The following is a 25,530-nucleotide window of genomic DNA, read 5'->3' as shown; positions in this document are numbered from 1 at the left end:
GTTCAAATGAGTTTCCATGTTCAGAGGGAGAAAAGATTGTTACCTTTAAGAAACAGGTTGACCTGAATGAGTGGCTAAAACTGCAAGGCAAAGCAGAGAAGTGATTCGACGCTAATGAGTATTGATTACAGAGAGGAAGCGGGTTAATCGAGTGAGTTGGTAAGCTGGTTGCTACGGTAACATCTCACTTGGAATAAAACCATCACCACAGAGAGTGCAGACTGGATCTGGATAAGGACCAGAGGTGCAGCAGAATTTTTCCTGTTTTAGGACCAAGAAAATGAACCGTTATAACATTGGAAAGTACTGGAAAAGGGAAGTTGAAAGTTTTCTCTTTAACCAAGGTAATTGCTTTCTAGCAAGAAGACATTTGCCCTTGAGTCTGAGGACAGAAGCCTCTCTCTTTGTTGGATCTCGTACACAAGATGCAGGAGAGAAACTGGGGGCTCCTCTCTGTGGTGAGTGGGCAGGTCGTCAACTTTCCCTTTTTGGAGCACTACTGGAAATAGTAGAAGTGAGAGGAAGGGACTACTTTTCTGAGAGTTAAAAGAAAAGCCAAGGTTTATTTGCATAAAAGTTAATAACAGTTGAGCTCAGGAGAAAGGTGAGAGTTTATGCCTAAGATTTATATTTCTTTGCATTTTGCTCTATATTAGATCATGTTAAATGCTGAAAATAAGCCTCTGGAAAGATCAGAGCAATGCTGACACCCCAGTCCAGCAAATATTCAAAACCTTCAGGTGTGTGTTTTATTTATTAATTCTACTCTTTTTGTCTTATTTTCATATCCTTGGCTTCCCTTCACCCTGATCTCCTCAATTATTTTGCCCCTGTTATATTCACATACAATTTGGTAAGCCACCTTGAATTCTTTTTGGAATGAGATGAGTATAAATAAATAAAATCTGTAATTTCTGTAAGGTTTTATAGTGATAACATGTACATTTTTAATAGAAAAACCAAAGAGACTGAATCTCAAGGTGTATAGCCCACCTCTTAGTTATCCCCACCTGGAGAAGACCATCTTGATACACCTGTTAGAGAGTTCACCTGGTTCCAATTAACAGAACCCCAGAGTTAATATCTAAAATGCTGTGTAGACCTTTATTTGCAACTATCAAGGGAACAAAACTGCCACAGCCTGTAAAAAATGCGAGAAATTATTATTTTTTGAATGGGTGGCATCTGGCTGTAGCCTCTGTGGGAAGGTTAACAAAAAAAAATAACTGGGATAAATCTGTGTGAATTGACATGGGTGAGGTGCGATTTCATTACGATCAAAATCATGCTGGACTGTCACACGGTAGACTGTATGCAGCTGTTCTCCATTTCCTGTGAGGACAGAGCAAGACAGGAGAACAGCCACCTGTGTGTAAGAATTCCTAATGGATAGACAAGATTTTAAGTAACTTTAATTCTTTTTTATTGTTGCACATCACAGTTATCACCTTGGTGATAAAAGTTCCGGATATTTCTTTAGGCACACATACAAACATATTTTTTTCTAACAAAATTGAGTTACATTGTATCTTTCTGCAACTTGTTTTTTTATTTACATTTTACATGTCATGAATATCCACACCAATGAGTTACCTTCCACAACATCATTTAAAGGCTACATAGAAACCCACTCTGTGGATGGAGCAGCTCTTATTTATTTATTCACCTATTTCTGTACGTTTAAGGTAAGGGTTTTTTGTTTGTGTTTTGGGTTTTGTTTTGGGATTTTGTGCTGGGTTTTTTGGCTATTATAAACAATACTTCACAATCATCCTCATAATTAAATCACCGGCACATCCCTGATTATTTCCTCTGAATAAATGAAATTTCTGGGTCAATGTGTATGCAAATTGTAAAGCTTTTCATAAATTATTTCCAAATTGCAGAAAGTGTTTAAAATCCAATTTACATCTAGAAACCATGTCTTTAAAAAGGTAATTATTTAAGTAAACATGAAGAAAAATCAGAAAACAATGTGAGCAAAAGTATGAAAGTCAAAATCCCTCATAGTTTTACCACCCAGATATACCGTCTGTTACTATTTGGGGATCCACCACGTCTCTCTGTCTCTCCCTCTCCCTCTGTCTCGCTCTCAGTCTCTTTTTGTCTCTCTCTCACCCTCTGTCTCTCTTATGTTTCTGTCTCTCTCTGTCTCTGTCTCTTTCTGTCTCTCTCTCTCAAATCTATCTCTCTCTTGCTCTCTTTATACATCTCTCTTTGTCTCTCTCTCTATCTCTCTCTCGTGTCTCTCTCTTTCCTGCCCTCTCTCTCACTCTGTCTCTGTCTCTCTCTCTCAACAAAACTAGGGTCACTCCTCACACAGAGTTTGTAGCCTGGACAGCACTAATAATTCCTCACTCTTGGGCAGAACCTGGGAGCTGGCAAAGCATTTTCACATGTTATTATCACTCTCTGCAGCTGAGATCCTGACGCTCAGAGCAGCCAGTCGTTCCTTGCCCGAGGCCCACAGCTCACAGTGTCTCCACGTCAGGCCTTCAGGGCTCCACACTGTCCCAGCCATTTTCTGAAACCACACATGTACCCACCAACACACACGCATGCACACGCACCTGCTGTCCTCCTCAGGGCCGTGTGGCTGCATGGTCAGGCAGCTCAACTAAAGCTTCACCAGGAAGCTTTAGTTGTCTCCAGGAAGCCAGGGCCCCCACTCAGGACAGGGACTGGGAACAGGGAAGAAGCTGCCAGGAGTACCCAGCTGCTTCTGCCCTCTCCTCCTTCTTCACCAGGCAAACTCATCCTCAGGTCTCAGCCTCCATGTTCGCTCCCTGCACCCTGAGACCCATTTGGCTGCCCCACCTCCAGCCCCTCAGCACCTCTTCTCACCCCTGGCCTGACGCTCACACGGGTTCTAATGGCCAGTTTCCCTGCTGTTCCCCCCGCCCCCCAAGGCTGAGCGCCCCTGGACTCAGGGCATGTGGGGGCCCCCATCTGCCCTCCAGTGCCTGACACCAACAGGCACCAGTAAGGGTTTGCGGCAGGAATGCACAAGTGCGCTCTGGGCTCTGGCAGCCCTCCTGCCCTCCCTCTCCTTCCTTCTCCTCTCTTCTCATCTCTCCTCCCTCTGCTCTTCTCCTCTCTCTTATCTCCTCTTGTCTTCCCCTCCCATCTCTGTCTACACTTTCTCCTTCTTTGATCTCATCAAGCCCCATGGCTTTAAAAAGTACGTATAGTAGTTTAGGTCTATACTATCAACTCTCAAATTTCTATCTGCAACCCAGTCCTCTTCCGGAACTCCAGACCTGAGTGTCTCCACTCACACGGCTCCCAGGCATCTCAGACGTAACACATCCTGAAGCAAGGTCTGGGTTTCCCCCCCACAAGAGCCAGGTGTCCAGCGTCGCGCCCCCAGTGCCACACTGGGTCGTCATCATCTCGGTAAGCAACATCAGCATGCACCCAGTCACTCAGGCAGAGATTAGGGAGTTAGCCTTTCTTCCTTCCTGTTCTTCATCCCCTGCTTACAGTCCATCAGCAAGTTCTGTCTAGTCTATGTCCACACTGTGTCAGACTCAGTACCCTCCTGCCTGTCCGCTGCGCAGCCCGGGCACCACATCTCCTACCTGGATGACTACATCATCCTCTTGGCCTCCTTTCCTGCCCCTCTCCTCCCACTCCCCACACAGCAGCCAGACGGAGCTGCTCCTTACATAAGTCAGGTCAGCTCGCTCTGCTGCTCAGAACCTTCTGCTGGTTTCCACCGCCCTTAGAATAAACCACATTGTGCATCCCAGCCTACGAGGCTCTGCGTGATCCCACCTCTACCCGCCTCTCCAGCTCATCCTGGGCCTCCCTCCCCTTGCTCACCCCTCCAAGCTCCTCTGACCCTTTCCAGCCCCAAGGACACACCAAACCCATGCCCACCCCCAGGCCTATGTCCGTGCTGTGCCCCCTGCCTCAGTCTCTCCTCACTCTCATGGCTGGCTCTTCTCACCATTCAGATCTCTCATCCTTGTGTGTCTCTTACTAAGAGAAATCTTCCCTGACCACTCACCCCCTCTAAAGGACATCCCCTTGTTATAGCCTCTATCTCAACATACTACTTAGAACAGTTTGTATGATATTTATTTCCCCCATTTTTTCCATCTCCCCCAGTACATGCTCCATAGGGTAGAAGCCAGGTCATCACACAGCAGGTGCCCAATAAAAATTAACTGGCCAAGTAATAAAGTGGGTAAGTGGTTCGGTGTCAGGTGAACCTGCATCCTTCCTGCTCTGCCACATGATGGGGGCGTGACCTTGGATGGGGTCCTGCACCCTCTTCGCCTCAGTGTCTTCAGTTATAAACTGGGAATAAGAATCCTGTCTCAGGGCCAGCCCCGTGGCTTAGCGGTTAAGTGCACGCTCCGCTGCTGGCGGCCGGGGTTCGGATCCCGGGTGCGCACCGACACACCGCTTCTCCGGCCACGCTGAGGCCGCGTCCCACATGCAGCAACTAGAAGGATGTGCAGCTATGACATACAACTATCTACTGGGGCTTTGGCGGGGAAAAGGCGGAAGATTGGCAATAGATGTTAGCTCAGAGCCGGTCTTCCTCAGCAAAAAGAGGAGGATTAGCATGGATGTTAGCTCAGGGCTGATCTTCCTCACAAAAAAAAAAAGGAATCCTGTCTCATAGAGTTGTTGTGAGGAGTAAATGAGATGATATAAGTCTAGTTTTTAGCACAATAAATGAATAAGTGCTCCATAGATGCAAATATTTTCCAACACACATTTGGTGGATGAATAAGCAGGCCTATAAAGCACGTATTCAGAGACGTGGAATCCAAGGATCAGAAAGAGGGAGTGACTTGTTCAAGGTCACGTGGCTAATGAGTGTGGAGTTAGGGTCCCCTCCCAGGTTGGTCCAATGGCAGGTGTCATAGTCTGTCCATTCTCCAGGTGTACACAGGCGCCATGGTGTATAGACGGTGGGTTGTATAGACCAGAGCTCAGAGACCAGCAGGGCCAGGGGAGAAACCGAATGGAGAGAACGGAGCCCTGGGAGGGGGCAGACCAGGACACATGGACAGAATGGGCGGGACGCCAACTGGTGCCCACTAAAGGCTTGCCCCCAATCTGCCTAAATATAAGAGAATTGGGGTCTCTGTGTCCTGAGTTTAATGTGGGATCCTGGAGCCTCCCAATGGACATTGCCTGCTGGAATTACCACCTCACCGACCTTAGGGACTCTCTTGCTGCCGCCAAGGTGGAGGGGTGGAGATCCAGGCAGCAGAGTGACCGCCCGGGCATCTCCTCAGGATGCTGAGGCCAAGGGAGGCAATGCATCAGTAGGTGGGCTGGGGTCCAGGCCCATCCTGGAAAAGGCCAGCTGCGAGTTTCTATGGAGCCCGTCGCCATGGTAACCAAACCTCAGCGGCAGGACTCCAGCAGAGCCAGGAAAGACAAGCTCCTTTCTTGTCCATATCCCAGGAGCCTAACCGGAGGGGGGCGGAGGGACGTGGGGACAATCAGGCTTTCTGAGCCAGGATAGGGGTGGGGGCGGGGAGAAATGGAGGTTGTCTTGCTGCTCAATGGGCCAGCCATAAACTACCGCAACGTGGCACCCTGTTTCACGCCTCCGTGCCTTTGCTCGTGCTATTCTCTCCCGTGGAATGCCCTCCCCCACCCTGTCTCCCTGGAGAGCTCCCAGCTGTCATTCGTGCCTCACTTGTTACCTGCTGACCCTTCCAGGCAGAATCAGCCCCTCCCTTCTCTGGCCACCCAAAGTGCTCCTCTCTGCACATCCCCAGTATGTCTGGCTCGCCCGAGAGCTTGGGGAGGGTAGTGGTGGTGAAGAGCACAGGCTTTGGAATCAGAGGGACCGAGTTCAAATCCCAGCTCTGCCCTTAACATGTTGGGTGACTCACGGAAAGCCACTTATCCTCTCTGAGCCCCAGCTTCCTCATTGGCCATTTTCCTGCTGTGCAATCTCAGGCAAGTTTCTGAACCTCTCTGAGGCTCAGTGTCTTCATCTGAAAAATGAAGCGATGCTCGTGAGGTGTCTGGGGCACAGTCGCATGTCATAAATGTCAGTGATCCTTCTCATTTGTGTGAGCACTGCCTCTCTGCCCTCTAGGGAGTGGACTTCCAGCCCCCGCCAGGCCTGGGCCCCCCGCCCCTGGACTGAGCTCCCCCACCTTCTGCCAGGACTCCTGACCTGGCATTGTCGTCAGGGTCTTTGAGGCCACGAAGTTTTCCCTGCCTAGAGCGGGGCGGGCACACGGCACAGCCCGACATTTCCAGCCCGACGCCCGAGAGCAAGCATTGTGAGGGAGAATGGATGCCCCCTGAGCATGCTGACAGCAGGGCCAGCCTCTGGGCGATGTGTGTGTGTGTGTGTATGGCTGGCAGCAGAAGTTCTTACACTTGCACGCACACACACACACGTACCCCATTCTCACAAATTCTCTCACACACACAAACCTGACAGAGGAAGGTGCAAGGACATCCCTGGTCCCTCTGGTCAGTGTCCCAGAGACCGCCCCATGACCCCATTTCTCCCCAGACTCTCCCTCTGGAGTCCAACCCTGAGGCTCTCCGTTGTTTATGAAGCAGGTGAGGCGAAGCAGCAACCTTCCCGTCTCATCCACCCGTGACTCAGGCCGTGGGAAGTGAAAAGGCCAGGTCACCAGCCGGACAACTGGTCTCCCTGAACGCAGGTCTCTACCTTTAGAAGCACCTGGACACCTGAGATCATGTAACCAGCACCCCTGCGCCCATTCCTGCTGAAGTGGGCCCCGCTAGACGGTCACACTGCCCCCATCCTGCTGCCACCTCCCTCTGAGTTCCCCAGCTGAGGCTTGGGTTGCCGGCCTCCAGCTCCTCTGTTCCATCCTGGGCATCGAGGCCACAAGGCAAGGCCACATCCCCTGCCTCCCTGGTGTCCCTCCATAACCACCCAGAGAAGCCGGCAAGGCAGGTGGTCCCCTCCCCCACGACACAAAGCTGATAAATGGAGCACTTCGTCCGTGCCAGCACTGCTGAGCACTGTACCCGCATTGTCCCCCAGTCCTCACAATAACTCTGTGAGGGAGGCAACCTCATAACCTTCACTCCTTAGATGGGGAGACTGAGGCACAGAGAGCTTAAGAAACATGGCTGAGAAGGCGTCCCAATCAGAATTTAAGTTCAGGCATCCTGAGCGAGGAACCCAAACTCTTGAGTCCAAACTACATCGTGTCTGCTTGGAACTGAGCACAGCCAGGGTCACACAAAGTGGTCATTCTAGTGAGGGAGACACAATGAACAAGGTAAACAAATAAATAGCACGTTAGCAGTAAGAGCTAAGGAGAAAAACTCAGCCGGGAAAGGGAATTATGAAGTACTGAGGGTTGTGGGAGGCATTCTGACTTTAAAAAGCCAAGAAGGTGATACTTGAGTTAAGATCTGAAGCGAGTAAGGAAGGCCATGCGTTCATCTGGGGGAAGAACATTTCAGGTAGAGGGAACAGCATGTGCAAGAGTCCTGAGGCAGGAGCTGGGTAGTCCAGAATCAGCATGGCCAGTGTAATTGGAGTGAAACAAGAGGAGGGGAAAAAAGGTGGAGTGAGGTTGGATGAGGCCAGAGGGGACCCAGGCCTGGACCATGAGACTTCTGTGGGTTATCATGAGGAATCTGGCCTATGCTCGGGTGAGATGGGAAGCCAGGAAAGTGGTGTGACTAACAGATAAGGCTGCCTGGAAGAGGGGGCTGTAGACCTATAGCCAAGTGGGCTTGTGAATACCCCACCCCTGAATTAGAGGGACTTAGCCTCATGTCACCGATAGCACTGGGCAACCACAGGCCTCCTCAGAGGGGCAAAGCCAGCCCACTGAGACCACCAGAACGTAGCCCTCTGCAGGCTGACACAGAGAGGCCCAGAGTGAGCCAGGCTGAGCACGCTCAGCCCCTTCCCAGGCTCGCCCATCAACTCCAGCAGGAGTCAGGGAGGGGCAGAGAGACTGGGAGTGTTACACTTGTGGGCGCCCTCCTGCCCCTCTCCTCCCCATCACAAGCAGTTTGGTTATAAAAAGGCAAGAAGTGAGTCTGGCCTGGGCGTCCAGTGGTAGAGAGCCTGTCCTGGGCTGGGCACGTGCAGGCTTTTGCTTATTAATGTCAGCACAGCCCCCAACTCCCTTCAACAGGAATAATAACCCCTCAGGTCTGTAGGGAAGTGTACATTCTGTAATGTGCCTCCCATTTTAAGAAGGGGGAAACTGAGGCCCGGGGGAGGAAGGGCTTGCTCGCCATGTCAGAAATAAGTGACAGAGGTGAGACTTGAACTCAAGTCTGCCTCGCTCCACACCAGGGATATTCCAGATGCCCTAGCTGGTAACAGGCGAAGTTAGCATTTCAGCTGAGCCCGCAGCGCCGTCTGTATTTGGAAGTTATGTGGGAAAACTTGTGAGATGGAACCCCTTCAGTATTAAAAATAATAAGGTATGTGTATTTTACCACAATAAAATATACAGAAGACAGAGAATAGTAAATATAAACCAGTGCCCTGTTCTCTGGTTATCAGTGAGCACGTGTGACTCATGGTGACGGGGGCTGATGTTTGCGGGGCTGGCTGTGTGCCAGCACGCGCCAGGCTCTGCAGACTCCCTCTCCCGGGACGTCGTCGCCCTCCTATTCCAGCCTTTGAATCTGCAACTGTCAGATATTTCTCGGGATAATTTTGAGGACCAGTGATCTCAAAGAGCTTTGTCTACTCTGTGCCTTACAACATCTGGATGATGGAGGAACAGTTGGGCAAGAGACCGGGTCCCGAGGCCCTTTCCTTGCTAGGCCCAAGTTTGGAGGAACGCAGCCAGCCCCGGGGGTCCTTACGAAGCTCTTTAACTAGCTGTGAGGCCCTGGGCAGGTCACACGAGTTCCTGGAGCCTCAAGTTCCTAGAAAACGGAGATGACGTTATTGGTATCAGGTCGCTCTGAGGTCTAAATATAAGAGCCCACGTAAAGCAACCAAGCGTCCGTAAGGAAGGGCATGGTGGTAATTAGCGGGCGGGAATTGTCCCTATTCCTGTCAGAGACTGGGAATAATAGAATGCAGCTTACAGCAGAGACTTTCAAAAAAATTTATTGCACTTTTCAGCCTCCTGATCGGTGGTTCTCAAACTTGAGCTGCCCCTGAATGCCCTGCAGGACTTGTTAAAATCCAGACGGCTGGGCCCCACCCCCAGAGTTTCTGATTCTTCAGCAGAGCTGGGGTGGGGCCTGAGAATTTGCATTCTAAGTTCCCAGGTGGTGCTGGTGCTGTTGATCCAAGGCCCAGACTTTGAGGACCACTGCTCTAGCTCTCAACCTTAACTGCACATTGGCATTGACCCGGGAAGGCACTGAGCCCGGGGTCGCACCCTCAGAGATTCTGATGTAATTGGTCCAGGGTACAGCCCAGCACTGGGAGTTCTAAAGGCCCCCAGGTGACTCTAATGTGCAGCCAAACAGATGTTGAGTGAGCCCTTCTGCCACACCCACCAACTGCTAAGAGCAGTCAGCTCTGGGGAGGGGGTCTGGAAACCTATATCGTTGCCAACAATAATAAAAGCTAATATTTCTGTATTATGACTCACATATGCCAAGCACTGTCCTAAATACTAGACTTCTAATAATTCATTACATCTTCATAACGACCCCATAAGGTGGGTAATAATATTTGCAATTTACATTTGAGTCTGATTCAGAAGGAAGCTGGGTCACTTGTCCAGGGGCAAACAGCCAGAAAGTGATGGAACGGGATTTGAAAGAGGCGACCCACCTCGGGGTGCTCACTCTCGACCACTGGGCTAAGGAGAATGTATTCATTATTAATTCCCGTGAAATAAAGACATTTTTGGGCGGGCGGAATCCCATTTTGTGTCTACTTTTTGTCTGGAAGCTTTCAGGGGCATTGGCCAAATGCAATATGACGAAGACTTGCAAATATTTGTTGATTTAACCTTCTCCAACGCGCGTCTGCAGGCATCCTCTCATGTCAGGGCCGCCATGGCGCGAGCTCTCTCTATTATCCTTCTCCCAACCCCCACTCCAGCCAAATGAACTACTTTGCAATTTAATTCAATCAAAGCAACATTTATTAAGTGCGTGCCTGTGCCAGTCATCAGGCTACAGCCTGAGGACACAGAGACCCCGAGAGGATGCGACCTGCCCAGGGGCAAGTTAAAGGCAGGGCCGGCAACTCCGTCTACTACTCTATCTTGGAGGACCCGAGAGATGGGCGGGGAGAGGAAGGTGGTGGTGCAGGAAACGCAAGAGTAGGCTTTCCTCCTGGGGAAACCCACAGCCCGGGGCTCTGCATGGCCTCTGATGGCGCCCGGAGCCAAGACTCCGAGTGGGGGGCGGGCAGGAGCTGGGGGAGGGGCCTGAATGTCCAGGCTGAGGGCAAGACGCCGCTCCTGCTCCACAGAGGCCGTGGCTCAGCCCCTCCGGCCCCCAGGCAGGCACCTTTCCTGCCAAAAGTGGCAATGACTCCAGGCAAGCTGGAAGGCTGTAACCAGGGCTCTAGCTTCCCAACTTGACTCTAATCTGGACTTTTATTTCCAAATGAGGTCATGCACACAATCCCTGTATCTTTGTCTGCTCATAATGTTAATTTGTAAATGTGAACATGGTAAATAACCACCATCTTTGTTACCCTATTTTTGGCACATCCTTTTTTTTCTTTTTTTCAGAACCACATCTGGGAGCCTTAGAAAGAGAAGTGGCCCAAACCTCTCTCTACCTCTGAGAGGCTCTGCTAACAGATCAGGGGACAGCAGCCCAGAGAGGAAAAGTAACTTGCCCAAGGTCACACAGCAAGCCAGTGTCAGAGTCCAGATCAGAATCCAGGACTCCCTCGGGTTCTCAAGGACACCCTCACCTGACAAACTCGCTCTTAAATGTCACAGTCCTTAAGGGGCCTCAGTAGCTACCCTTATGCTGGTCACCCCCCAGCCCAGACCTTTCCCACAGACAGTCCCACCTGGACACCCCACAAGCACCTCGGGCTCTGCGGGTCCAGCTCTAAATTAACCACCTTTCCCTTGAAATCTCTTCCTACCCGTGTTCCCTCCCCCCATCCTCACCTGCTCAAGCCAGAGACATGGGCGTCACCCAGGGCACCTCCCTCTCCATCACCCTCACAGCCTCTAGTGAATGAGCAAGGCCCATCCATTCTGTCATCTTTTCATCTCTTGAAGCCATCCACTTTTCCCATCCCCTCCACCGCCACACGAATGCCAGCCACATCATTTCACCCTTCATCTAGCAGAACAACCTCTCCCCCTCCAGTTGATGCTTTCTCTCAACTAATGCCAGAGTAGTACCCACTGTGGGCTGGCCCTGTGCTGTGTGCTAGACTCAGCATTGAGCAAGACAGACAAGATCCCAGCTGCCAGTGTGACTGCATGAAACCCTCATCTGACCATGCCTCTCCCTTGCTCAGATCCCTTGCATGGCTCCCCATCGCCCCTGGGATCCAGTGCAAGCTCCCCATCCAGGTATTTACCTTCCTGGACCCTCTACCCCTCACGGATCCTTCCAGACTGGTTTCCTGCCATTCTGCCCCACCCAGGCCGATCCAAACAAGCTATTGGCCATTTTCCCAAATACATCAGCTCACAGGTCGCCTCCCCCGTGAAGCTGCCCTGCCTGAGCCCCTCACACCTGGCAGAGTGAGTTTTGCCCTCCTCTGGAATCCCAGCAAAATCCTGGATTTGTGTGTCTGCCTCCCTGATTGGGCTGTGACTCCTGGAGCCCAGGGGACTGAGCCAACGCCAAGCACAGAGCCTGGCACTAAGAGGCACCAATATGTTGTGTTGATGGATGGACCAAGACATGGAAGAGAAGAGCAGAAGTCCAGCTACCTTTTTCAGTCACTCATTCCAGTGCCTACACATTTGTAGTTTTCTGGAAGTTCCTCCCGTTGTCTAACCTAAACCCGTCTGCTGTAATTACTGAAGTTTATGCCTGTTCCTTCTCTAAGTCTGCCCTCTATGCCCTTCCTTGCCAGAAAGCACAGAACGTCTGGCCTTTCCTTGACTGGGTGACAAGTCAACAAGAACAAATGTCTGGTTTGGGACGTCAGAGAAGGGCCCGGTAAGGTCTCAAGACCCAGGCCAGGGTGCCAGAGCCTTCCAACAAACTCGGGAAGAAGGTGCCTCCGAGACTGGCGAGGCAGGCCTCGCGGTTTGAAGCAATGAGTCACCTTCTGGCCGCAAGTCAAGGAGCTCTCACTGCGCCCTTGTTTGGAGAAGGCACCCGCCAGCACGACTGGAGGGAGAGACGGACGGGAAACAGAGATGTAAAGAGATAGGGAGACGCACTCAGAGACAGAGAGACCCCAAGGCAGAGACAGACGGTGGAGAAGAAGGAGTCACCGAGACCCTGAGGGAGACAGACACAAAGGACCAAGACAACCGGAGACAGGAACGATGCGCAGAGGAAGAGATGAGAAAGACAGACGCAGAGCAGGGGAGAGGGAGCCAAGGCAGAGAGCAGCGCAAGGAGAGGACGGCCTATCCAAGCGACTGAAGCGGAGATGGTCCCAGGGCTCCCCGGCTCTCTCCTCCCCATCGCGTCTCCCACCCGCAGCCCGGGCCCCGACGCGGGCAAAAGCGGAGCCAATGGGCTGCAAGACCTGGGCATTACCTCACCAGAACCGGCTGCCATTGGTCGGCCCGGCCGCCGGGGCGGGCTGTTGCTATGACAGCGCAGGCTGGCGCTGGGCAGGAATGAGAAGAGGCTTCGGATGGGAGAGTCCCGTCCCCACCTCTTTCCAGCCTATGGCGGGGCCCAGGGACCCCCACTCAGCCTCAGAGACCCCTACTCAGCCCCCAGAACCCCAACTCCTCCATTCACCGCCTGCCGCAGCCGGGCCCCCAGCCCAGTGCCTACCCTACCCCACCACCCAGCCCCAGAACTCAACACCCATCCATTCATCCTGCAACAATAATGAGCATCGTCCAGGTGCCGCCTGGGTTCTGCAGATACAGAGATGAGCATACCCTATCCCTCCCTCACGGAGACCCCGTCTGAGCAAGCAAACAGTCCAGCAGAAAATCACAAGGCAATGTGTTAAGGACTAAAAGGGAGGCGAGCACAGGGCTCATGGGAACACAGAGGAGGGGTCCCTACTCAACCTGCCAGGTCAGGAAGGCTTCGGGGAGAAAGGGATGCCGAGCTGGGACATGAAGGAGTCAGTCAGATGAGGAAGGGTGGGGAAGGGAATTCTAGGTGGAGGGAACAGCCTGTGCAAAGACTGGGAGGTAAGAGAAAGCAAAGAGCATGTGGGGCACTATGGCAGGAAATTAATGAAGGGGGGGATTGAAAAGGAGGAGGAGTTGGGGTAAAGCTGAAAGGGGAAGCAGCAACAAGATCCCAAAGGGCTTGAAAGTCATGCCAAGGGGTCTCGGGCCATATTCCTACACAATAAGAGGGACTTAAAGGGAGGAGGCTGTGATTAGGTTTGCATTTTAGGAAGATCTCCACTCTTGCTGCTGTGTGGAGGATGCGCTGGAGGCGCCTAGGAGACCCGTTACTGCAGGGACTGGTAAGAGATGGGGGACTAAGACCCCTAGAGTGGAGATGGGGAGAACCAGATTCAGGAAGGGGTGTAAAGGAGGTGAAGCCATAGGTCCGGTCACTGAGTAGATGTCACCACTTCGCCTGGGCAGCTGTGAGGGCTTTCCTGGCTACCAGACAGGATTGTCATCCCCTTTCCATACAACATCAACATCCTGTGTATGCAACTTTTGTTTTGAGAGTCATGCTGCATTGAAAAGAAGTCTATCTGTTTCCACGTCTGCACCCACCACGCCCAGATGTTATTCATCTCTGTGTTCCCAGCACTGGGCACAGAGACTATCCCAAGTACAAGTCCACAAAGCTGATCTGAACCCCCATCACCCCCTACCCCATGACCCGCCCCTGGCCCCAGTCCCCATGCATCCTTCCCACCCTCCATGCCCCTCTCTCCCCCCTCTTATAGTCATGTCTTAGCCACCACCTAGGATGGGAGTGATCCCCTCCCCCACCACATCTCTCCCTCCTCTCACCCCCAACAGGGAGGAAGAATTGCCTATCTGTTGGGTCAGATTTCTGAAGACCGATGGGGCCTGTTTTCTGGTTAGCAGGGTCATTATGGTACAATCATAGGGTTATTACTGAGAATTAGATAAGATTTGTTGCCTGGCACATAGTAACTATCGAATCAATCAGCTGTAGTCATGACATTATTATTACCGAGTGTCAGAGGAGGGAAAGGCCCGGCCAGGACACTAACATGGCGCAGCTCTGCACTGGGATACGGGGCTTAGCTCATCACACTGTGGTGTTTTGACTTTTCCTTTGTCACCCGTACTTGTTATACACTCTCTTGGGGAAAACACCAGACGAAATATGACGGTGAGACAAGAAGCTTGGGTTTTTGTCATAATGCCACATTAATACCATCAAAACTTCATCTAAATCCCTGACAGGATGGTTACAGATGTCCTCTGCCAAAGAACAAAGGTAAGACAACCTGGCAGCGTCTTAAATGTCAAGAGAATCAATCCAGGTCTTACAATCAAGTAATCTTCAGGATGTCAGAGCTAGTAGTGCCATTAGAATCCTCTTATTCAACCTTTGGTTTTACGGATGAGGAAACTGAGGGCCAGAGAAGGGAAGTGATTGCCCAGAGTCGCACAGTTGAGTTGCGTGACAGAACCAGGAGGTTTTTCAGGTTCCCCAACTTCCAATTCACCCCACTCTTCCAACTCTGGTCTGTCTTGCAATTGAATGGTGGCTAGAACTCCCTCCAGCCCAGGGCACGTTCGGGGCCTTCACCTACATTACTACTTTAGACATTCATGACAGCCCTGCAAGATGGGTATTATTGTTCCCATTTGAAAAGTTCAGAGAGAGAAAGTGACTCACCCAAGACTATACAGCGTTACTGGATCGAACCCAGGTCTGTCAGATTCCAAAGCCCACGTTCTTGGTATGACAGTATGTTGACTCTAGAACCACTCAGTATGGTTTGTTTGGGCCTTGTGGGCATTGCAGAGAGTTGCCAACATAATCACTGAAAGGATAAGGGGTGAACCCTCTACTTGACAAAAACAAAAGAGGTCCTAGAATCTCTTGCACGTTTGTGATTTACACACCCACCCTATTTTGTGGAAGCCCTCCTTAAAGTAATAATATGACTCAAGAGTTACACCCCAGCCAGAGGGTCTAGCAGGAGACCACCTGGGAGGCTGATTCAGAGACTTGGGCACATTTTCAGACTGAGACACCACCCCCCACACTCTCTGAGTGGAGGGCCCTCAGAACGAAACACAGGAGAATAAGTTTTAATGAGGTCTCTGTGTGAGTTCCTGGGTCCTGAAGTGGTAACAGGTTCAGGGTCTGTTGGGGGAAGGACCAGGAGGGTGACATCTACAGAACAGCCCTGGGGACAAATTCAACTGTGTTAACTTCCTGTTTCTGGAGGCTCCCACAGGACGACACCCTACAGCCTCTTCCACGCTGGCAGAGGAAGGGAGTGTCCCTCAGCTCTGGAAGAGATGTTGTCCTTTACTCACAAGAAATGGATGGTTCTCCACCTTCAAGAGATTCTATTTCTAGCTCTAGAAAGCACTTTAACTGTGGATCGGGGTGGGGGAAATGCAGTGTCTAGCTCTGAAAATATCTCTGTCCCTGCCTCTGGAAAATATTCCAGGGATATTTATAGCCCCACAACATTGTTGACTCCAGGGAAAACTCCATGGCTCCAGAAGACTTTCTGGTCCTGGTTCTGGAATTCTCCAGCGTGTTTCTGGAGGACCCTTCCTCCCTGATTTTGCACTGCACTGCCTTCCTGGCTCCAGCAGATTATCCAATCCCAGTTCTGGAAAACAGTCCAGCTATGAAGCCAAAGACCTCTCCATCCCTGCCTCATGTCCACGGATCTGGAGGCCACTATGGCCAGCCTGGAAGACTGACTGGCCCTACTCTTCTTCCAGGATCTGGACTCAACATCCCTGGCTCGATGGGGTTGACCATCCAGGGAGCTGGAGGCCCCCGCAACTCTAAATCTGGAGGTATCTGTGCCCCTGGACTTGGATGACTCTTTGAAATAGTCTTCCTTTCTTGCTTCTGGAGTAGGAGGAGGGAGTTTGGGTGAGCTAGGAGGATGGAAAGATAAGAGGAGTCATGGAGTGATTGCTGTGGTATCTGTTCTGCTCAGCAACTTGGGCTGGGTTTGAGGTCCCATGGTCAAAGCTTAGAGGCCCAGAATTGTCCACATTTCATTCACATGAGCAGCTTGGTGCAATCTGGGTACAACAAGCAGAACTGCTTTGGGGTCCCGCAATGCATGTGGGAGAGGAGTCTGTTCTCCCCATGGCTGTTGACCCCAGAAAGGCCCAGCGAATCTGAAAGTGAGGTTCCCTGGGAACACTCACAGCAGCTATGGGGAACACATTGGGGTTTCCAAGATGGGCCCAAGCAGTAATGGGCCCTCACCAAGCCTCTTCACGGACAAGTGGAACCAGGCAGAAGAGGAGGGACAGGACGGAAGCCCCATGGAGTTTGCAGTTGGCCATTTAAAGGCTCTCCTTACTGTGCCACACACCCATGACCCACCCCTGCCTTTCTACATTCTTCCTGGAATAACCAGGGATAGAAGTTTAAAAATTACATTTCCCAGACACCCTTAGAGTTGGGTTCCAGTTGAGTTCTGCCAGTGGGAGGTATCCATGTGAGATCAGGAGGCAGGAAGAAGGTAAAAGCCATTCCACTTCTGGAAGTAGCATCAGTGGGAGTGCCAGCTCCTATCTCCTGATCAGTGGCAACGACAACAGTCCAGCAGCATTGGTGGTCAGCACAGGCTCACGGGCTCAAAGTGATACCACATCCCTTTCTGACTCCACTGGTCTTTCTGACATATTTGTAACCAATTCCCTGTATTAAATCACTCTCTGCTTGAAGTACCTAGGGTGGTTTCTGTTTTCCTACCTGGATACTAAGGAATCCACCTGCCGAGGACTCATGAGTGCCTACTATGTGCCAGATGGTGTTCTGGAAACTAGGAAGATGAGCCTGAACAAGACCGACTGATCTTAGTGGAGGGAACAAGACAGCAAGCACATCAATGAATAGGAATATTTCAGGAACATACATGTGCTTTGGTGGAGTGAGAGGGCCTGGGAACAGAGGCCACAGTTTTAGCAAGGAAGGTCAGGGAGGCCTCCCTACGGGACATTGGAGTTGGCACCTGAATGAGGAGCAGGAAGAAGGCACGTGAAGTTTGGAGTATTGCAAATGCTTCTGTAAATATAAAGACTCTAAGAGAGGAGAGAACGTGCCCAGTCAAGGAGGCCAGTGTGGCCAAAGCACGGTGACAGGGGAAAGAGTGGAGAGGTCAGAGAGGTCAGCAGGGATGAAGCCTTCCAGGGCCTTTGAAGCCATAGGAAGGAGTCTGGGTTTCAATCTGACTTCAATGACAAGAGCGTCTTGTGCATGGGAAGGAAGGGATCTGATTTACGGCTTGGAAAGGTCATTCTGACAGCTGAACTCTGGCGGGATGGAAGGTAGAGCAGGGAGAGAGACGGGGGGCTATTTGCAAGATCCAGGCAGAGATGATGGAGACTTGAAGTAAGAGAGGGGGCGGAGTTCTTGTTTTAACGTTTCTTAGGTCCTGATGCTGGCAGGACACCGTACAATGACTCCCGGATAGTTGAAGGGCAGAACTCTATTACTTACAGTTCCGAACCAGAGAAAGCTGCCACGCAGGGCCACACAGGGGTTGCACCCAGGGATAAGGTAAGAGCAAGCTGGAACGTAGATGGCAGCTGCTGTATGGCACGCTTGGGGGGGTTAGCAGATTCTGGGCTGCCTGTGGATTGAGTATTCTGATTGATTGCAAGGGCCCAAGGAAGACGCGGTCATCCCTATATGTTTGGCTTTGGAGTCTCTGGTTGCTGTAACCCAGGAGCACTGGAGTCTGATAAGGGAAGAGGTTGGGATGTAGGCCTAGCAAAGTGGCTGCAAAGGGGAATTGGGAGTGTTTAGCCGGGATCTCAAAACTGGGTCAAGACAGTACTTGTGAACTATATTATTACAGGATGACAGCTAGAGAGCAGTGGGCGGGGCTGGGGTCTGTTTTAGAAGCAGAGCTGATGTCGCTTATCAAAGGATGTGCCACATGTTGGAAGTGAGGGAAAGAGAAGAATCCTGAATGACCATGAAATTCCAGAAACAGAAGGCTTGGTTTTCAAACCAGCCCTCCCTCAAAAACAAATAAAGATGCTTGATAAAATTTTAAAAGCTTCTTCTTCCAAGCAATGAAGAGTTGACAAGATAATAAGATATGACCAGGGCAGGCTGGAAGGAAATGTAAGAACCCAGAGAGGAAACTGATCTTGGAAACCACGTTTTCCCTGAGGACATTGACCAAGAATCCTACAGAGCAGGCACAAATGAACAATATTGAAAATAAAAGGAGGGGAGGGGCATCACTGAGATGCTACAGACATCAAAAAGAAGAGAACAGGAGGAAAAACTTCATGCCCAATAAATTTGAAATTTTAGGTGAAATGGACAGATCCCTAGAAAAATATAGTTTACCAATACTGACTCAAGAAAAACAAAATGTTACAACCACTTTGGAAAAGAGTTTAGCTTTTTCTGGGAAAGTTGAAAATAGATGTACCCTGTGACCAGCAATTATAATTCTAGGAATATACCTTAAACAAATTCATGCATTTGTGTATCATAAAAGTGGATGTGAATATTTTTAGAAGCACAGAAGCATTGTTCATAACAGATGAAAATTGGAAACAATCCAAATATCCATCAAGAGTACAATGTGGCATATACACTATAGTAGAACAACATGCAACAATGAAAATGCGTGAACTACAGCTGCACACAATAACAGGATGAGCGTTATAAGCATATGTTGAAAGGCAGAATGAAGACACGAAAAAATGTAATCAGTGTGACTCCATCAATATAAAGTTCAAATTTAGGAAAAACTAAAATATAAATATATATACATGTGTGTATATATATATATATATATATATTTTTTTTTTTTTTTTTTTTAGGGATTTAGAAGACACTTGAGTGCTGGCAATGTTATTTCTTGGCCTGGATGGTGGTGACACAGGTGTTTACTTTATTTGTTAAACCATGCATTTATTTTTATGTACTTTCTGAATGTAATTTTCCTTTCACAATATAGAAGTCTTCAAAAGAATGGGGCTAGGCAACTGGGTGAATAATGGCACCAACTTCTGATGTGGAGATAGTTTCAGGACAGGGGATGAAGAGGGAAGATGGAGAATCCAGAAACGAGAGATTCATTTTGCCATATCAAGTTTGATGTGTCCATTGGGCATTCAAGAGGAGATCTTGAGTGTGCAATCACATATAGACTTTCAGAGGAGAGACCCAGACTCTTGATCTCAGCTGAGTGGAAGAAGACATTTACAACAGACATATCTGGCAAAGAACTCACATCCAGAATGTATAAACAGCCCCTACAAACGAATAAGAAAAAGACAGACAACCTTGTAGAAAAATGGGCAAGAGACTTAAACACACTAGGTTTTAATGTAAGAAATTATACAATTGGGTCATTTTATGGGAATGAAGCGAACTCCAGTGGCATGGAATCCCTCTCATTGATTTAAGTGACTGGTTGTTTCCAGGAAAGGACCTAAGATGCAAGAAATTGAAACATATATTATTGGTTCAGTTCCAGTCAAAAGGCAAGAGTTTAGAAAGTGCTGATAACATAGCCAACAGAAACTTACCTCAAGATGGAGGCCAACCCATCAGATGCCTGGAAAGTCCACCCACGACTGGGCCTCTGTTGGTCTTGAGCATCTTTGACTGGTGTCCCATGGCCCAATCTTTAGGATTCAACCAAATAAAGTGACCCCACCCATGTCATTGACCTGGGTCTTCTATCGAGTAACCTTAGCTTTAGGGCAAGATAGTAATGTGGTTCATTTTGACTGGAGTGAGAAATTTATGCATTGACTCAGACGTGTTTCTTTTAACATAACAAGATAATAAAGAAAGGAATCATAATATGAGTACTTTTGTATAAGTTGTGTTTACAGTTGTAGTAAGAAATTTTATAATCATTGCTTTGTTTTATGTATGTTCTGCTTGTTTTTTTACAATGTATGAAACAAAATCTAAGCAACTAATTTTATGTCTGATTAGCTTTAAGGAAGTTGTTTAAGCGCTTAGGAATAATTTGTTCATCATATTTGTAAGTCTCCCTTGTCAGGTGTTTGGTGTTTGAATTAGATAAATTGAGTTTGTAATTGTAGTTTGAAAGATCTAAAGGAATTTGCTTAATTAAATGTGTAAATGGTGTTAAAAGTTTATAAGAATCAAACTTATGAGTGGATTGAATATGAATCAATGAACAAGTAAATGTGATCTTGCTTTTATCTAAAAATGACTAAGTTCATAAATAAAATATCAAGATCCATAAGTTGGAAGTAAAGCTACAGAAAGAGCTAGGTTCTAGGATCTATAACTCTAATAAATTAAATATTGATTGAAATGTAAGTAGTTGTAATTATCCCTCACTAGCTGAATTGTCACATCTGAATGGGCTACAAAAAAAAAAAATGATGCCCCAAACATACTAAACAAATAGAAACTATGCGGTAATTAATTTGCATGTGTTCCTCACTGCTGGAAGCATTTACAGGCACACAAGTCCAGGTGGGAGAAGGCAGCAGGTGAATCCCTGCTGTTCTCCCATAGGGATTAGGTTTTTTGCTTGATTATTTTCCATGCTTCTGCCAGACACCTGGGGGCACTCCCAGCCCGGTTCCAATTCAAATGGACCCCCATCTTTAACCTACCCGCCTACCAGTTATTTACACTGCAGTATGTGTTCATTGTGGTACAGAAGGAAAACCTCCTTCACATCCTACGCTGTATATATCAATGTACACACACCTACTCACCAAGTGTCCACGCAACGTTCAATAATTGGGTAATTTAAAAACAATAAAAAATAGTAAATAATAATTCTTTATTGATTTCAGTTTATAATGCTTTGTTTTAGGCAGAAATCCTTGAAAGGTTGTCTCATAGGTGTTGTCTCAGTGTTTTTGAGATATTTGGGTTAATTGGCTGGGAGTCTGGATGGGCCAGGGAAACCGTATGGTCTCTAATGTGTCACTTTCTAACACATCTTCAGGAACAGACTTGGTTCGTGTGATGAGAAATGCTGACCCTCCCTTCTGGGCAGAGAGCCCTTCTCGAAGAGAGAAGGCAGCCCTCGCTTCTCTCTTGTCACTGGAGCACTTTAATTTCCCATTTGTTTTTCATCTTTGCACCAACAGATGCCCGGGAAATCTCCAGGGAGGAGGATTGATTAGCCAGGAGGTGTCCTCCATTCCCGGGTCCTTGGCCGAGTCACCATATTTATACTATGAGAACCTCACCTAACCCTCCAGCAAGATGTTGATGGATGCCATTACAGACACTGAGAAATGATTCAGCGCTCCCTGCTCAAAGGACACGAGTTGGTTCAGCTCCTAGACTGTTAATACATGTCAGGGCTGGTGTGGATGTTAGTTGTCGTCATCTCTCTTAACTCTTGATTCTTACAGTGTGGGCACTCGAGGGTCAGAGGAGGAAGTGAGGTCTCCCAGGGCACCCCATTAAGGAGTGTCGGCCCCCTGACTGGCCAGTGTTTGTTTCTCTTCACGGCCTGCATCATCTCTTGCATTTATTAGAAGGCTTCTCCCTCCTAGGTGCCATGCTGGGGCGCTTCATACACAAGGTGAGCTACATTGTTGCCATTTGTCAAATGGAAACACTGAAGCCCAGACTGGGAAAGTAGCCTGCCCAAGGATCCTAAGCTGGTTCCGATGACGCCAAACCCCATTCGGTCCAATGTCTAGATCTATTCACTACTATTTATTTAGGGCATGTGCACAAGTTACCAAGAAGTGAGCAAAATAGTGATGAAGGAAGAGCTCAACACTCCAGCTGACAAAAGAGGTTCTGAGATCCTTTACATCTATGGGTTAATGCAGGGAACTTGCTTCGGACTTTTTTCTGCACTGTAGTAAAATGATTCAGTGAGCTTTCACACTGCCCTTGAGCACCTAGAACCGGATCATCTGGGAGTATCAACCATTTTCAAGTTGATTTGTGTCACTGAGATGCTGATGAGCTTTGCCACCCTCTATCCGGGAGCTGTAACCAGGAAGAGTGGGGTTCGATGGGGTCTCAGCGTGACTGTGGAGACCCTGAAAGATTGAGCAGCCCAGACGCCAACATCCTTTGCCTCTAGAGGAGATGCTGTTCTCTACTCTGCACTGAGAGATTGTCCTCCATCTTGAAATTTTTCCTTGCCCACCTCTGGAAAAGTCTATGACAATGAATTGGGGGAGGGGATACTACTCCTGGCTCAAGAAAATTCTCAATCCCCAGCTCTGGAAAATTCTATTGCTAGGTCCAGGAAAACTCTGACCATGGCTCTGGAAAACCTTTCATCCTTGGATCTGGAAAATGCTCCACCCTTGGATCTGGAAAACACTCCTTCGTGAGCACAGAAAAACACCTCCGTGCAGGCTCTGGAAAACGTTGGTCCTGGCCCTAGAAATCACTCCACTGCTGGCTCTGGAATACACTCCACCCCAAGCTGTAGGAAACACTTCCTTCTTGACTGTGAAAAATACTCTGCCCAGGGCTCTAGAAAACACACACTCTGTTGATCACAAATCTGGAAAACCCACTGCCCTTGGCTGTGGAGAATTCTCCACCCCTAAATCTTCAGGGCTTTCCACTCTAAATCTGGCAGGCTCTGAACCCAGGGGTATGCTGGTAAATATTTAACAACAGGCTCTCGGTGGGGGAGGAGGGCTGCTGATTGGTAGTGTTTGCGCATGTCCGTGGTGTAAATCCTCCCATCATGGTTGATTTCAAGTCATCAATGTGGCATCACTGAAAGTGGATTTGGGAGGAGATGCATACAACCACCTCATACCAGGAGGGACCAGCTCTATCACCCTACCATTTAAGCCACTGAGAGTGATATGATATGATATGATAACCCTTGAGCATGGAGGATTCTGAGTCCCTGAGTATGGACGACTCTGAGCCTCTGAGCTGGGAAAACTCTGGGTCTGGAGCAATCACAGCTCAGTGGGCAGAAGGACTCCCAGGTCCTGGGTGTGGAGGACTCCAAGCCATGCGTGTAGCTAGCCCCTTGTCACATGATTCATGGCATCCCTCTTGAAACCAATAACTTCAACTCAAAGATTTAAGGGGACACGAAAGGTAAGAATGTTCTGAAAAACTGCCATTCCTAACATCCTAATATGTCCTGACGATATACTCTGGTTTCTCTTCAAATGGTATAAATCTTTCGCCTTTTACTAATATGTCCTGACGTTATCCTAATGACCTCAATAATACATACATATTTAAGGTATTTCCTCCCATCTGGGAGGCCTAGAATTTGATCAGCTGGGAGGTGAGGCCCATTTTCCAGCTGACACATGAACGGAAAGCATTGTTATTACAGGCACACTGCCCGCTCTGTCTGAGCAGAAATGGCCCCAGGAGATGGAACATGGGATGATGAGTTTTGATGGGATATCAAGGTGAATGTGGAGGTCCTGAGATGTTGCACAGACTAGTAACAGGCTCTGTGTATTTCAGGGGGTGAAGGGTGGGGAGAGGAATGGGCCTGACTAAAACAGAGGCGTCCGTATCAAAGTCAAATTTACACCTACCAACCTCAGTCCCTGGAGGGCAGGCCCTGACACTGCCTGGTTTGGCAGAGAAAAGACCTGTACTCTTGGGTCTAGTGGAGATGCCCATTGTGTGCTGAGCAAAGTACAATTCCATCACAGCTGGCCCAGAAGACACCCTGCCTGTGGACTCACCCCAGCTCCGAGCAATGGCCATCACCAGCTTTGGAAAATGCTCGGTCTGTGGTTCTAGAAAGGCCTTGTCCTGTCTCTGGAAAACACTTTCTCCTTCCCCCAGAAGGAGCAGCCAACAAGTCTGCCCCAGAAGACTCCCCACGCTTGACCCGATGGATGCTGCATTCCTGTTTCCAGAAAATATTTGGTCTTTGACTTTGGAGGGCTCTTTCTGACAAATGTAGGAAAAAGCACCTTGTAAAACTAAAAAGCCCTGTCTGGCATGTGGCAGATGCTCAATAAATGTGTGTGGAATGAAGGAGTGGTCCTGGGAGATCTTCGCAAACTGCAATGCACTGCATGATCTTCAGATATTATTCTCACTGTGACTAAATAAAGCCGTTATCGGAGGTATTATGGGAAATTCCATATTTCTCCCTAATGAGATCTTTTTCTTGTGAGTTCCCACCAGACGGAGAGCATAGGGCCTGGCTCACAGTGGGCATCAATAAACGTTTGATAGATGAATGGATGCACGGATGGCTAAATGAGGGATATATGGATGGATGAATCGCTGTGTGGATGATGAGTGAATGGAAAGATGGATGGAGTGCTGACACATTTGCCTACTCAACAGCCACCTCCCTCTTCCCCTGCCTTCTTCCTTGCTCAATGAATCCCAATTTTATCCAAGTCTCCAGCAGCTTAGGAGGAGACTGGGGGCCCAGGCAACAAATCTTGTTTAGTTTAAGGGCATCATGGTGATACATTTTTCCTCACCAGAGAGTTGTTTAATAGCCACGTGATGCAATTCTGACCCAGGAGACATGAGGGGAAGTCTACTGGGGATCCTCCGGGAAAGCGTTCCTCATTAAAGGAACACAAAGAGGGCATGTTCTCTCTTCTGGCCTCTGATCACTGGTGTCTGAGGATGAGATGCTTAGAGATGCTGCAGCCATGAGGAGATCATGCAACCATGAGGAGACAAGATAGAGGACAAAAGCCTGGCATGCTGAATACCACAGGGCGAAAATGTAGAAAGAGCCTGGGTCCTCGAAGCTTCTCATTAAACCACTGAATTAACAATGTGTGAGGGTGGATGTATGGATGGATGGATGGATGGACTGAGGGTGGATGGACAGGAAGATGGATGGATGGACAGATGGATTGGTTGATGAATCAGTAGGTGGATGGAAAATGTTCATGGAAATGAGGATGGATGGTTGGATGGGTGGATGGATGGATGGATGGGTGGGTGGGTGGATGGATGGATGGGGGGGATGAATGGATGGATGGATGGATGGATAGGGGGATGAATGGACGGATGGATGAATGTATGGATATATAAAAATATAAAGGACCGTCAGTAGTATTGTCTTTCTCTGAAGAGTACTCACTCCAAGGCACTCACGGTCAGAATTGGCTGGGGAGAACTGAACTTTTCCAATATTTTCCTCCAGGCCCTCATGCCTGCTCCCGACTTCATGTGCCCTGGGCCCGCCTGTCAGGGCCAACACTTGGAGGGGAGGACTTGCACCCACCTCACCCTTTTGTGCAGGGCCTTACCCTGCAAGAGAGCTCTTTGGTCTGTTAAGAAGCTCAGGTGAGCTTGGAAGGCAGCCTGGCACAGTGGACTCAGACAGTCCTTGACCAGATCCCGGTCCTGCCCCTTATGAGATATACGTCCACA

This window comes from Ceratotherium simum, chromosome 22 (assembly GCF_057802395.1).
Source record: "Ceratotherium simum simum isolate JZ-2026a chromosome 22, ASM5780239v1, whole genome shotgun sequence".
Lineage (NCBI taxonomy): Eukaryota > Metazoa > Chordata > Mammalia > Perissodactyla > Rhinocerotidae > Ceratotherium > Ceratotherium simum.
The sequence above is the reverse complement of the archived record's forward strand: the minus strand, read 5'-3'. Positions refer to the sequence as shown.